The 14231-nt window shown below is 44.5% G+C and overlaps 1 long non-coding RNA gene across 2 annotated transcripts in view; it reads left to right on the top strand.

Annotated features, from left to right (window-relative positions):
- LOC146865730 (uncharacterized) overlaps positions 1 to 14231 on the top strand; it is a 108565-nt gene that overhangs the window by 76892 nt on the left and 17442 nt on the right. The window lies entirely within an intron of this gene.

Consider the following 14231-nt stretch of genomic DNA (forward strand, 5'->3'; position numbering starts at 1 on the left):
AATTCAGTCAAACCAGCACCAATAATTTCCTTTAATCCATGTAAAAACAGGTTTGCGTACTATGCATCGCATCACAAGTTGCGTTGCTCGCAATGTTGCATGAATGCGTCGGGTGCCACATGGCCACGTGGTCTTGTGAAGTGCTTTGATTGCAATGGAGACATTTCTGCTGGTGCTCATGCAGTAATCAGAGAATGCTGTTACCACGCGTGTCATCTATTGAGCCACTGGTGAGCATGCGCGAAACCAATGAAGTTTCCAATGTGCTTTATAATATATAATAATAAGAAAAAACAAGTAACAATTCTCAAATATCACCTTACCTAAGTGGGCATCGTTTCATAACTTCTTCTGTTCTCACTTTAACCATCACAAGCACTTTTTATGTCTTCGTACAAGTCACCTGTGAATTTGTTAGACTTTGGTTGGCAGGGTGATCCTGCTCCTGCAAGGACTACTCCTCGTCACCATTGTTAAGTCCCCTACTGGTAAGAAAAACATACAGAGACTTCCAGTTTAACAGTAAGCTTTATTACCTCCACTAGACAGGCACTAGCCAGGCAGGATGTGTAGCACTTTCGATCTAAGGGTGCACTCAGGACTCCTCACTGTTGTCCAGGATACCATGACATATTCAATATTCCTTCCTAGATATTCCATCCCTCAGATATTATAGCTGTAATGAACATCACAGGAACAAACCATAACAGACAGCTTCAACAGACTCGACGCCAAGCAGCACCCGAGCACTGCCGACAGCCTTTGTCGACAGCTCTACCAGGTCTGATGCCGAGCAGTCTCCAAACCACTCTGAGGCCTTGTGCAGCACCTAACTGTCCTCATTCAGCCTTTTCTAGGGTCCATTCAACTACCTGGCCCCACTGAAGACTTTCTACCTTATAAAAGTTTCTAACTGAGAAGATAACTTTGTGACCTGGACAAATCAGATCCTTGTATCCGAAATGTGCTATTGTGGTCAGCCTTAAATTTTACTCTTGTTCCAGTACAGGATAACCAGCTGCCCACAGTTGGCGCTTATTGCTTTTTGGAACTATTTTTAAATGCAAACTTTAAAAATTTATAACACCGGTTCTACTAATTGGATTTCTTTCATTTTGTTTTTAAATTATTAGTGTTTGAGTACTGCATAAATGCTTTGTACACTGCCTCTTTGCTTTGTGTCGTAGCTACCTGGGGGTTATGCTCAGGTATATTTAGCGACTTTTGGGATTCACCCCGAAAAGAATTGTGATTATTTTTTGAGGTGGCTTCTCACCCCCAACTAATACTCCAATTTCTTTCAATCTTCTCATAAAAAAGAGGCCACATTGTCACAGACAATTTAGTAAGGGTGATAGCCATTTTGACACATAGTAGGCTGGTGAGGTTGGAAACTGCATGATGAATAGTTTTTGAGGAGTTGGATGCCTGTGATGCAGTATTTCACATCTTAGTAGAAGTAAGAAACTATTTCTACTGCCTATGTTGTTTATGCCATGTTTTCAAAGTCTGATGTATATGGGTGTATACATACAAGTTTGTGTTTTGCTACTTGCCAAACTGTATGTTTTTAGTTACAACAGTGGGGGATTGCAGCCATATTTCTCTTCCTCTGACCTAAGCAGAACATGCCTAAACTACATCCAGCCGCAGCCTGTCCTACTCTCTCAAGAACAATGCTTGACACTTTATCAGATAATCTTTGGTGTTTTCTTTAGCACTATGTACCACATGCTGTCAGTTACAACACACCAGGAGCAAAGACAAAAGTCAAAAGTAAGGGCGTCATTCAGAGTTTAGCAGAGCGGAGCATCATCTTAACTCTGTGGTGCTTCTGCCCTGCTAATCTCACCATTCCTCAGCACTCTTTAGAGTTGGTAGAATGACCATGCTTACACTGTTGGAGCCTCCACTGCTGTAAACCTCTGACATCGCTGCCCTTCTGCCTAGGCGATGTCAAGTCACAATGATAGTAAATTTCACTCCCTTAAGGGCGGAGCTACCATTACCAATTTTCCCTGCCCAAGCCATGGTGGTTACAGACAGAGAAGTTGTAAAATGACCCCCATACATAGGAAGTAAAAATCTAATGCCTCAGGCCATCTGAATTTTCTATTTAGAAAACAAAATCCCACTTATTGAGTTTATTTTCTCAATACAAATAAGTTTGCAGTGGATGCTTTAAAACGCTGCCCTCTCGGTGAACCCCTCAGTGTGTCAAGGGGGTGTGGCTGCTGCCCTCACAGCACATAAATCCCAGACGTATGGGAATCGCTAAGTAGCATGGATAGTCCTCTAGTTGAGTGGGTGAGGCAATAAGCTTATCACCTCCTGGCAGATCTACCAACTGTATAGCAGTCTCTAAATGTCAACCCTAAGCATGGTCTTGAAGATCATAATAGGCAGGGCATTTGACATATTAGGCGTGTTAGGCAGACTTTGTGTATCATAGATATCTATGCATGATCTTGACTATTTACCTATCTACTGTGATCTTATCATAGTGCAGGAGCATAGGCAGAGCTGGTGTGTGCAGAACAATGGAGAGAATAGATGGGTCCCATCACTCACCCCACATTCACATGTACATCCACACACAAACAAAACCACAGCTCACATCTCTGTTTGTTATATGTATTTTGTCATTAGGTTACAGGATGGAAAATTGGGCAAACTAGGTGGGCTTGGTGTCCCCAAATTGAGACGAATATATTGTAAGCTATTTACCTATATGGATATCGTCATAACAGAAGTACAAAGACAGATTTGGGGCCAGATGTACAACCATAGCATTTTGTGACTCGCAAATTGCTACAAATTATGAGTCGCAATTTGCGAGTCGCAAAATTCTATCTACAACACTGATTGCCATTCCCAATGGGGTTGCAAATTGCATGCCTCATGAATAATAATGAGGCTGTCGTAATTTACGACTCCATTGGGAATGGCTAGCACTCCCAGGGATGGTGGCAGCTGGCCAGCATGTCTGGGACTGCTTTTAAATAAAGCAGGTTTTTTTTTAAAATGCAGCCCATTTTCCTTAAAGGAAAACGGGATGCATTTAAAAATTAACATTTTCAAGGGCAGGCTGGGACCACTGCCTGCCCTTATAAAATAATTGTGCATGCATTCCCAAAGGGTGAGGTTCTGTAGCAATCCGAACCCGTGTATTCGGTATCGTAGTACTGACACGATTTTGGTACCAATGAACCGTAAATGATCCATTATATGCATGACAGTGTTTTCGCTGCGCAACTAGCATGAATTCACTGAGAAATAGGGCATTGTGTTGTTAAGTCATGGCATCCATTTTAGTTACGGCATCCATTTTGTTTCTTGCCCTCACATAGTCAATGAACGGGCGATGACCCCGGCAGAATCACCTTGTTAAGGATACGTAAGCTCGAGCCCCGAGAAAGGCTGACGCTGCATGACTAGGCAGAATCAAGCTGCCTCCCTTGCCTAAGGCCAGTCCTGCTATACTGGTTCTCGTGTCCATTGTCCTGACTGAAAGGCCGAAGACGGTAGCCATGCCCGTTTATGATCCATAAACACCTCTTATCCTACTTTTCAATCCTTTGCACCTGGCTCTGCTCCTCTCCTTCTGGGCTTTTACAATGGGGAGGTTACGATTTTTATGATGGGGAGGATCGGGGAAAGAATGGAAAACTGACAAGGGGACCTGATCGAAGACCGAAAACCTACGACTAGTTATTGTTTGATGTCTATTTACTGTTTGTTTGGGATACCGGGTTGGGCATGAGAAATATTCGTGTAATGTTGCCTAAAGACATTTTTCGTGTATTTAAGGAACAACCCACTTAATGCAATTTGAACAGTCTCGTAGATTCTGCCTCTGTGTGGTTCCTATGACTTCTGTGTCCCTGCAGTGAATAAATCTTGGTCTCTGACGCCACCATCGAGAAACCCGCGTCTCTGTTTATTTGTGCACCGAGACAGGAAGGAACTCAGGGGTCTTCGGGTGTTGTTTCCCTGACACCTCTGGACTCTTAAAAGTCCAGAACCTCAAATTGGCGCCCAATGTGGGGCGACGTCATCCGGTACCGGTCCAAAGCCTGAAAAGTTCGAGGAGTTTCGTGTGAAGATTCCGGAGGGAGGTACCCCGCTTCATCGATCCCTGCATGTCGTAAAAGTGGCCCGACGATCTCTTCCACGAGGGTTCCCGTTCCCAGACGGCTACAGAGGACCGCTGCCCTGACTGTCGCCCTGTCTTGGACCCGAGGTGCAGAACGGCGAGACGTAGACGGGTTCTCCTTGGTGACGTCTTCCACATTTCAGTTAAGTATTAAGTGGGTTACGCTCAGTTTGGTTGTTCTTTGTTGCTCTGGTTTAATTCGTAGATTATCATTGGTTGCTCTTGTTTAGATAATCTTTGTTTTGGTATTGGTTCATTTTGGTAGGCCTAAGTTCCCTGCGCATTTTGGTTGAAATTTGTCTTTGTTTGTCATGACTAACAGTAGTAATTGTTTCCTGTCCTGGTTACGTTGCAACGGGGATTCCCGGATGGAGGATTCGTGTTCGGTTCCTCCGATTGGAACTCCTACATATGAGCTCTATTGTAAACACGGTGTAGGTCCTATTGCGTATAATGAAGTATGGGTCCGTTATACCAGAAAAGATGGTGTCCTTAGTTGGCCACCGCATGGTTGCTTTGAAGTTGAAATTCTAGACAATCTAGAAATGAAGTTGTTTAAAAAGAAAGCCCGGCCGGCAATGTTTGATTCTTTTCGCATATGGCGTAAAGAAGCCAAACAGAGAGAAATTAGGAAGACGAAGAAAGAATAGAAAGAGAAAGGGTTGACTTTAATGGAGTCTGCTAGGCAGCTGCATGTCAACGAGACTGAGAAAGCAATGGAGATGGCGAATAGAAAATATAATTTGGCCATTGATAAATGTTACCCTGTATTGCCATCTTGTCCTACTAAGCCGATAGAGGACCATGAAAAGGATCCTCTGTTGTCTTACCTGTTGAATTCACCTCCACCGTATGCACAGGGTATTAGAACACCACAGTTACTACCTGTTGTACAGCCAGCTGCTGGTCAGCCTGGACTAGTTGCTCCACTTCCTTTGATTCCAGCTCCTGTCCTTCCCGTGGTTAATGTTCCTTCGGCACCCCCTCTTCCTGGGTCGCCTGTTCCGCCTTTGCCTGTCGTTTCGCAAACTGCTTTACCTGCTACTCCCACCCTTACTATTTCATCTGCTCCAGCTGCCCTGTCCCCGAACCCTGTGGACATTCTGACTCCGCTTTCCGTTCGTCGGAAAATAACCGACTCTGTAACTAATATCTTAACTCCTCTCTACAGGTCTTTAATTGGGACCCCCGTTTCTGACTCTATACAGAGACGTAGCCAGCTTCCTGGTCCCCAGGAACGAGAAATGTTAGATTCGACAGCTCTTAGGTGGATGTCGAAAGCTGCGAAGTATGATGCACGAAGAGTGTTAGATACCTTTATGCAATGGAATGAACCAACTCAACGTTATGTTTTTGACGTGATGTGTTCTCTTGTGCGGGAGGAATGGGAAGATGATGACTTAGATTCCGTCCCCTCTGATCTGATAAATGTTCAGCAGAAATTTGCCGCAGGAATGGTGATAGGTTCAGAAGTAAGGGAAGCGATAGAACTGATTTTAGCTTATAGGGATGATTTCCCTCTTCGAGCGCCAAGGGACCCTGATGTTTCACCGATTACTAGGAAAAGACGAGGTCAATATCCGATGAGGGAAGTTCCACCGATATGGCGTGATGCAGTTCAAGCTGATGGGGCTCATGGTATTGCAGCTGCTCCGGCACATTTCCAGAGAGTATGGATACACATCCCTTGGAAGCGGGCCGAAGTATTAGCAGTAAAACAAGCGCTGCCGGACCCGCGTAAAAACCCTGCTGGTTATTATAAAGAGTTAACACAGACAGTTCAAGCGTGTGTCATGAATTTGGCAGACATTGAAATGCTATTTGGCAATGTAGTGCCACAGCCTATATGGGCCAAGATTCGGCAAGAGAACCATCCAGTCGCCCTAGGAGGTGATTGGCCAGCTATTGTAGCAGCAGATGCGCAACAAGTTGGCGGTGCTAAACCTGAACCTCTGATTGCTGCCTTACCTGGCAGAATAATTAATCTGATGAAAACGCTGATGCCAGCGTTACGAGTTAATTGGGATAAACTATCGGCATGCAAGCAGAAGAAGGATGAGAGCGTCTCTGACTTCTTCACTAGATTTGAAGAGACCTTTGTAGACCACAGTGGGCAAGATATGAGTACTGAGGGAGGTCAGAGGCTGTTTGTCGACAAGTTCGTGTTTAACTTACTACCTGAGCTTAGTAACAAGTTAAAGGATTCTGAAAGTGCATGGGCAGTGTCGACGACAGCACAGATACTTGCAACTGCTCAGTATTACGAGAATAGAGAGAAAGAAGAGAAGGAAAAGTCAGAAAAGAAGACAAAAGATTTGAAGACTAAAGTACTATTGCAACAAGCGTATCCGCCTCGCCCGAATCAGTCAGATTCACAGCAGCGACCCCAGTTTCAGCAACAGCCACAATTCCAGCAAGGGACGTCCCAAAGATTTAATTATGGTTTTTCCCGACAACAGTTAGCATGGAATCAGTGTGCCTATTGTAAAAAGGAGGGTCATTATAAGAATGAGTGTCCGGTACTGCACGCACAGACTAGTGGTGTCCCAGCTCAGAGAGGTAATGTTGGGTTTATGCAAGCTCCTAGAGGTAGAGGACGTGGTACAATGACACCACAGGCCGATCGCCCATCAAATTATTTCGATCAGCGAAATGTACAACCTGCGCAACTAGGTAGATCTCCACAGTATCATGTTGAAGATTACTATGATCATAATGAAGAGATTCAGAGAAGCGAGTACTAGGACAGCCACAGGCAAAGAGAGGGAGTAGTATCAGTTCCAGTTGATCAGAGTGGACCTTATGTCGCAGTAGTTACATCAGGCATGGTCGAACCGTTTCTGTTGGATACTGGTGCGGCAAAAAGTTCAATTATGCATGCAAAACTCCCTGGCGCACCTTTGTCTGGCTTAACGAACACTTCAGTAGGTTTCTCAGGCGCCCCTGTTCACAATCCTGTTTCTAGTCCTTTATCAATTTCTGTTGGGCCATGCGAACTAGAAGCACCCCTTATCCTAACAACCGGTTGTAATGAGAATCTGCTTGGTTTAGATCTGTTGAAACGCCTGCATGCGACACTGTACTGTTTTCCTTCAGGAGTACAGCTCACATTAGGCAAAAGAGTCATCTCTCCAATGTATATGTCGATGGATAAGCTCCCACCGGAGCTGCGTTCTCTCCCTGATACTCTTTGGGCGACTGGTCCTAACGATGTAGGCCTCTTGGAAATCCCCCCTTATGTGGTAAGTCTGAAAGCGAATGTTAGATTCCCACGAATCCCACAGTATCGGATTTCGAATGAAGGTGAACGTGCACTCTTGCTGATTGTGAAAGACTTAATACAGAAAGATGTGATAGAGGAAACTAGAGGAAATGTCTGCAATAGTCCTGTTCTGCCGATTTTAAAACGCACTGACCCGTCTAAACCTCCAATCTACAGATTTGTGATTGACCTCAGAGAGGTTAACAAAATAGTGATTCCGCAGTTTCCTGTGGTACCAGATATCACTGCATTATTGACGTTGATTCCTGCCTCAGCCTCATGGTTTACAGTGATCGACTTGAAGAATGCCTTCTTCAGCATTCCGATAGCCGAGGAAAGTAGAGACATTTTTGGTTTCTCCTTAGGAGGTCGCAGTTTCAGATTCAAACGCGCTCCACAAGGTTATTGTGAGAGCCCTTCAATTTACAGCCAAGCATTGAAGAGTCAATTAGATGCTTTTGTACTTCCTCCTGGTGTTGCTCTGATCCAATATGTAGATGATCTTTTACTGGCTGCTGATGACAAGGGAACTTGCAAAATAGCTACAATTTCTTTATTACGTCATTTGTCAGACTTACATCACAAGGTATCACCTTCTAAACTGCAATATTGTTGCCAAGAAGTGACCTAATTAGGTCATCTTTTGTCAAAGGAGGGAAGAAGGTTGACCCCGGAGAGAATCAAAGCAATTTCGCAGATGACTGTACCAAGCACACAGAGAGAAGTACGTGCGTTTTTGGGTATTACGTCATACTGCAGGCAATGGATCCCAAATTTTTCTCTCATGGCAAAACCATTGGTAGCCCTGACTGGAAAAGGTGTTCCGAGCCCTTTGCCATGGTCTGATGAATGTCAACAGAGCTTCTCCGACTTACGTGATGCACTGTGTTCAGCTCCTGTGTTGGGTACTCCTGACTACAGTAAGCCGTTTACTTTATATGTCCATGAAAGAGAAGGTTGTGCGTTGAGTGTATTAACACAACAATTTGGTGACAAACAGCGGCCTTGTGCATATTTCTCATCCACATTAGACCCGGTAGCCAGAGCATTGCCAAGTTGTTTGAGAGCTACAGCAGCAGCTGCAGTGTCTATTCGACAGTCTGCTGGACTAGTCATGAACAACATGTTAGTAGTCATGGTTCCACATGCTGTGGATACACTCATGAATCGAACAAAAACTCAGCACCTCACCAGTGCTAGACTATCAGGCTAAGAGCTGACGCTTTTGGCAAGTCACATTCAGATCAAGCGATGCAACATATTGAATCCAGCAACGCTGTTGCCGACTACCCAAGAGTCGAGTGATTCAGAGCCTCATGATTGTTGTTTTAGAACTGAGGAAGAGACAAAAGGTAGGATTGACTTAAAAGATACTCCGTTACTAGATCCAGATGGCACTTTGTACGTCGATGGGTCATGCTTTAAACTACAGAATGGTGATGTGACGGCCGCGAATGCAGTTACGACTTTGAGTACGATTGTGGAGACCGCAAGAGTGAGTCAGAATTCTGCTCAGGCTGCAGAATTAATTGCATTAACAAGAGCGTGTGTTTTAGCTGAGGGAAAGAGAGTGAATGTGTTTACTGATAGCCAATACGCCTTCGGCGTAGCACATAGTTTTGGACGTCTGTGGAAAGAAAGAGGTTTTCTCACGTCCCATGGGACTAAGATCCAACATGGACAGTTAGTCAGCGATCTATTGGAATCTCTGACCCTACCGAATGAAGTTGCGATTGTGAAGTGCAGTGCACATCGAAAGATTACGGATGATGTTGGCCGTGGGAATGCGTTCGCTGATGAGGTCGCCAAAGAGACGGCCAGGAACATGACGAGCCGAATGTACGTTGCAACGTCTGCAAGATGGATTGCTGAATCAGGAATGCGTGAGAATACGATTGAAAGTGTGAAGGCAATCCAGAATGAAGCAACTGAAAATTAGAAGAATGAATGGAAGGAGAAAACGGGTAAAATGGATTCAAGTGGATGTTGGGTTGATTTGTCTGAACAGCAGCGTTGGATGTTACCTGATGCATATGTGCTCGCAGTAGTCACGATGGCGCATGGAGCGGCGCACATCAGTTCGAAAGGGATCTGTAAAATGTTAGCTCCAGTATGGAAGAATGATGGAATTACTAAGTGTGCGGAAAGAGTGGTGAAAAACTGCATGATATGCCTGATGCATAATCCTGACAAGGGAACCCCAACTGGTCATTTTGCTTCCCCTTCTTGTCCCTTTGAAGTGATTCAGTTGGATTTTATCCACATGGACAGGTGTAACAATCTTAAATATGTCCTAGTGGTAGTCTGTGCCTTTTCAAGATGGATTGAGGCATATCCATTAAAGGATAACACTGCTATGTCCACTGCCAAAATCCTCCTCAAAGAGTACTTCCCCAGATATGGTATGCCACGGATTGTTTGGTCGGACAATGGAAGTGAGTTCGTAGGGAAAGTTATGAAGAGTGTGTGTGCAGGTCTGGGAATCGTCCAGAAATTCCACAGTGCGAATCACCGTCAATCAGCAGGTTTGGTTGAAGGGTACAATGGTACCCTGAAGCTGAAACTTGCTAAAATTCAAGCTTCCACTGGTCTATCTTGGCCAGATGCACTGCCTTTAGCTCTACTGTCCACCAGAGCGACTGTACACTCTCGAGTAGGGCTTAGCCCATATGAGATTGTGTTCGGTCGTCCTGCTAATGTTTGGGGAGTCCCTAGGCCAAAGGAATTCAAACAGATCGAATATCCAATGTTGATTGATTATCTTTATGACCTGACTGCTAAACTAAGCCTTATTCATCAACAGGTATTCGAATCCTTGCCTAAACTGCCAGAGAGTCCAGGCCACACGTTGAAACCAGGTGACCAAGTGGTGGTGCGGAATTTTGAGCGAACCCGGAACCTCCAGCCAAGATTTGTGGGCCCGTTCCAAGTGCTCCTAACAACGAGAACTGCTGTACGCCTAGCTGGAAGGAAGAATTGGGTGCACGCTAGCCATACGAAGCGTGTCCCTCTCCCACTCCCCTATGACAACTGGGTTAGACAGGGATTTGGTGTATCCGAAACAGAACCTGTTCCTAGGCTCATCCCTTTCAGTGATGCAGAGTACATAACGGACCCACGAACTGAAACGCAGAACTCTGACACCTCAGCAGGAACCGCTCCTTTGAACTTTGGACAGAGTGTTGTACAAAGTGAACATTTGTCACCTGTGGAGTCGAACATTTCTGCACCTGTAGACCAGCTATTCCAAGATCAGACAAGACCCGGGAAGTACAGATATAATCTACGTTCTCATGCTATGAACTAATGACATTGCATAATTACCTTTCTGTTTGAAAACTGTTTTGATCTTATCGCATTCCATTCAGTCAAGAAGTTTGCTCTAAATTTTTATCTTTTTGTTCTTGTTGTTCTCTCACCTTGCCATCTGGGTTACCGTAGAGTCGTAACGTGTGCCTTGTTTTAATTTGCAGGGAACCAGACACAAGGTCGGTTTCTTCTGTTTACTTTGGGAACTCCCAGGGTGGACAGAGGCAATTTTTTAACATATACAAACCATCCGTTGCGAACGGTTGTAGAAGATGGAGCTTCCTGAACTGCGACGGGTTAACGTCATAAATGTGCACAAGACAAAACTATATGACATATTGTATAGCAAATGTTTTCTAATGCAATGTGCTCTGACACTTCTGATTGTTTTAATAAATTTGGTAGGCGGAATTATTTTTGGTATTCAGTTGATCTTTACACCTGTTACATCTACAGTATCTCCCCGTGTTCCTGTTTCTCCGACTGTTGTTTCTCTTCATTCTTTCCATCCTTTTCCTGCCCACGAGCAAGCTCGACGCTCTGAGTTTATAAATAACACTTTCATTCAGCTCTTGCACCAACATCAACTAGTGGTTAACACAACGAACTGCTGGGTGTGTGGCTTGATACCACATACCATGGACAAGGGCATCCCTTATCTGGTTCTGCCCTTTAGTTATAATGGATCATTCTGGGCATTTCAGACCATGTTCGCTTATGCCCTAGAGACCTATCCTCCACGACCTCCGCGTTCCACTAGGTATAACTCCGCTAATAGAGCCTTGGTAAAAGGAATCACTGACATGGTTAGAGACGTCAATAACACTCTGTTCATTCCCAAGGATGAATTGCGAGTTTACATGGGTTGGAATGTTACGGAATATGGCATTACTTTGGGTGAGAACAAACGTAAAAGCTCGACTCCGATCTGGGTCGTACCCCACCAGGGTCAGGTCTGTTTGAAAGGAAATGGGAGGAATCCGAAAGCTCGACTAGGGAAGAGTGACTGTATCGAAACATACGTTTTCCCGTCACAGTCTTCCCCTGCATTTTTACCTGCTAAAGGCACCTATTTTGTTTGCAAAGACAGAGCATACACATGGCTGCCTGCTGACTTCTCAGGCTCATGTTATATCGCTCAACTGTTACCTCCGACATACACTGCTGCACCGGACTATCACAAAACTAGAGTTGTGAGAGGTGTTTTCAGTAAAGAAGATACTGCTGGCCAAGAAGCAGGAGACTTCTTCAAAGGTTTCCTTCCATTCTGGGGGCCTATGGCCAACAGTAGAAACTTACGTCAACTAACACGGGTAGTTGAATCCACTATCACCGAAACTGCGGGTGCCCTTAGTAACCTGACAGCTGAGCTTCAAGCGGATCGCCTCATGACGTTACAGAACCGTATGGTCCTTGATGTGTTACTTGCAGATCGAGGTGGGGTATGTAAGATGATCCAGTCGAGTTGCTGTGTTTTTATCCCAGATAATGCGCCAACGGTATATAAGGCCATTTCTAAGTTACACAAAATCTCTGACTCTATTCATGTAGAGGAAGGTGACTGGTCATTAATGGGATGGTTCTGGAGTCTGTTATCTGCGTGGGGATGAAAGGTTCTGATAGTCACTGGTGTTGCGTTGGTATTTTTATTTTTGTGCTGTCTCATTGTTCAGTGTGGTCCTGCCTTATGTAGCCTTTGTGTTTCGACATGCGTAAGAAGACCACCTGTTTTTAGAGATACGCCACGGGATAGAGTAATGCTTCAGCAACATATCAGTGACCTGATGAACATAGAAATGGACTCTGACATAGAGTAAGTTATTGCCTATGTAAGGGCAAAAGGACGGTCTGAGGTTCTGTAGCGATCTGAACCCGTGTATTCGGTATCGTAGTACTGACACGATTTTGGTACCAATGAACCGTAAATGATCCATTATATGCATGACAGTGTTTTCGCTGCGCAACTAGCATGAATTCACTGAGAAATAGGGCATTCTGTTGTTAAGTCATGGCATCCATTTTAGTTACGGCATCCATTTTGTTTCTTGCCCTCACATAGTCAATGAACGGGCGATGACCCCGGCAGAATCACCTTGTTAAGGATACGTAAGCTCGAGCCCCGAGAAAGGCTGACGCTGCATGACTAGGCAGAATCAAGCTGCCTCCCTTGCCTAAGGCCAGTCCTGCTATACTGGTTCTCGTGTCCATTGTCCTGACTGAAAGGCCGAAGACGGTAGCCATGCCCGTTTATGATCCATAAACACCTCTTATCCTACTTTTCAATCCTTTGCACCTGGCTCTGCTCCTCTCCTTCTGGGCTTTTACAATGGGGAGGTTACGATTTTTATGATGGGGAGGATCGGGCAAAGAATGGAAAACTGACAAGGGGACCTGATCGAAGACCGAAAACCTACGACTAGTTATTGTTTGATGTCTATTTACTGTTTGTTTGGGATACCGGGTTGGGCATGAGAAATATTCGTGTAATGTTGCCTAAAGATATTTTTCGTGTATTTAAGGAACAACCCACTTAATGCAATTTGAACAGTCTCGTAGATTCTGCCTCTGTGTGGTTCCTATGACTTCTGTGTCCCTGCAGTGAATAAACCTTGGTCTCTGACGCCACCATCGAGAAACCCGCGTCTCTGTTTATTTGTGCACCGAGACAGGAAGGAACTCAGGGGTCTTCGGGTGTTGTTTCCCTGACACCTCTGGACTCTTAAAAGTCCAGAACCTCAAGGGGAAGGGGTCCCCTTCCCATTTCCAAGTGCCTTACCACCCTTTTGAATAGGGTGGTTAACTGCGAGTGTTTTGCGACCTCAATTGCGGTCGCAAAACATTCATACATAGGTATTGGAGTCGCTATTAGGGAGGGACTCCCTTTCCTAATAGCGAGTCGCTAACCCTATTTTGCGAGTTGCTAATTGATTAGCAACTCGCAAAATAGGGTTGGTACATGGGCCACATGTTTTTTGCGGTCTCAAACGGGTCTAAACCACCTTTTCGACCGCAAAAAAAGTTTGTAAGGACATAGTTCCAAGTTATGTAGAACTGTTGTGATAATTAGTTCATACAGTCATTAGAGCTACCCTGTATGGGTATTTCATGGGTATCATGATTAACTTATTCTGAGCTCCTCACCTTTGAATGAAGTCTAAAATGTGAAGTTGGGGTTTAATACACCAATTACTGCACATTTTGCAGTTGGGTCTGAAACTATTATCCTGATTTCCTCAGAGTGTTTTAATTGATGCACAACATAGAATTCCAACTCTTGTGTAAACATCAATTTACACATAGATTAAAATTTAAAACACAACTTTGAATCTGGTTCTGGGTACATTCTGTATCTTTACATATGGCAGGGATAGGTTTTGTCGATAAAGGCTTACCTAGCTGTCTATTTCTATTATTATGGCTTCACATTGCCATAGATTTTACTAATTGTATATTGCACTGTTGTTGTATTTATAGAGTCGTTCATACTGCTAACGAATCACCAAA

Source organism: Triturus cristatus, chromosome 2_1, assembly GCF_964204655.1.
Source record: "Triturus cristatus chromosome 2_1, aTriCri1.1, whole genome shotgun sequence".
NCBI classification, from domain to species: Eukaryota; Metazoa; Chordata; class Amphibia; order Caudata; family Salamandridae; genus Triturus; species Triturus cristatus.